The following is a 1,919-nucleotide window of genomic DNA, read 5'->3' on the forward strand; positions in this document are numbered from 1 at the left end:
AGACATACTTATAAAGAACTGATATTGCAGTTTATAAATTACTATATGGTGTGCTAAATAGCTTATTGATGTACCAAATGATATCACACTTGTCGTCGCTAAGAAAAGGTTTTGCTGAGCTTTGCTGACCACTCACCGGTAACTGTTTTTCCACAGGCTGATAGTCTAGATGGAGCCCTCTGCGTACCGGACATCAAACTGCACAGCAACCCATCTGCATTCAATGTCTACTGCAACGTGCGGCACTGTGTGCTGGACTGGCAGCAGAGAGAGGCCTCCCTGGCGCTGGCTTCCAGGAGCTCGGTGCAGAGCGGCGACTCAGACAGTGAGGAGGAGGAAGAGTACCGCGAGCCAGCCGTGAAGCTGCCAAAGGTATGAGCAGGGGGTAGTATTGGCTGCTTATGTGGTGGTAGCAGCGCACTGTAATATGGCGAGAGCCAGCCAGTGCTCTTTATCTTAGGGATGCAACAATCCTTTATCTCCCCGGGCTTGTATGTAGGGCTCATCCTTCTTCTTATTGTTGTGATAATTAGAGACACTTTACCAGAGGTTTGAAACCCCCATCCTGTGAGGATTAGAGCCTCTGCTCTGTTACCCCAACTCCCCCCTGTAATCTGTGAGCCTGCCGGTTTATCTTTATTACTTCATATCAGGGCTCTCAGGTTTTCTTTAAAATGTAAGCTTTTTCTCGTAGGTGTGAACAAACTTTTATATCTGTCTGTAATTACAGTTATTTTCTGATTTACTGTCTATGAAAAGAGTGGAATACGTTTGCCTTACTCAAGTAAGGTGTTGATGAAATGCACCGTCACCTGACTTACTGCATGCCCTATTGCCCTGTCAGTAAACTAGCCTATTGCTGTTGTCTCGGATAACATAAAATAGAAGTGCAATCCATGATAAACAAATAAATACAACACCAAAGTGTCTAGAGGCAATGTGTCAAAAGTTTATTTTAGGTTCTGTGCCATAAATGGCAGAATAAAGGGAGGAAGTTAAGGGTGTTTGCTGACTTTGTAAAAGGCTATTACCTTACAGTACCGCCATAAGATAAAGTAACAACACTTGTCATCCAAGTGAGGCAGCAGGGGCCCCATAAATAAGACGATCATCAATTGTACAACATAGTTTAGGATTAAGCTACAGAGATGCCTTCAAATTACCTGCATTATGCCATACCTTTTTCTAATCTCTCTTGCACACTGTGTTGCTGCTTTAAAATACTCTACAACAGGACAAACAGTTATACAGTGCGACAGCAGTTATTGCACAATTCTGTGTTTGTGCTTGTTTGTGATGAGAATTTTTAGGGATCCATCGATTGGTAAAATCTGGGCCTGTACCGATGTTTAAAATAACGATTTGCTGATACCATCTTGCCGATCCTGATACCAGTTAGGGCTGCTCGATTATGGAAAAAATCATAATCACGATTATTTGGGTCAAAATTGAAATCACGATTATTCAAACGATTATTTTTTTAAACTTCAGAAACATGCTGCATTTATTGGACATTTGTCAAAAACACTTTGCAAGGAAGGTCCATCAGTTCACCACTTCCTTTCCATTTAACAACATTTGTAAGGTCCCACGTTACCGCTTTTGCAAACCGAAAGGCAACGGTAACAGGAGAAGACTGCAGCTAGTGTCGCAACCACACAGCACAAGTATAAGTTAGTTTACGGGCGCTCCTGTGGACTTTCACATTGTAGCGCAACAGGTCTGGGGAACGGCGGAGCTTATTACCGAGCGCCACTTGACTCGATGTGCAGTGCATGTTGTGGGGAGGACGAAATACGCAGCGCAAAATATGCAAGACTGTGGCTGTGTCCCAATTCAGGGGCTGCATCCCTTGAATTGGGACGACGCCACTTTAGTATTGATTGAAGGCGTTCATACCATACCTCATTTGTCCGGAC

Source organism: Morone saxatilis, unplaced genomic scaffold (assembly GCF_004916995.1).
Source record: "Morone saxatilis isolate NCDOM2014 unplaced genomic scaffold, NCSU_SB_2.0 Contig23, whole genome shotgun sequence".
Lineage (NCBI taxonomy): Eukaryota > Metazoa > Chordata > Actinopteri > Moronidae > Morone > Morone saxatilis.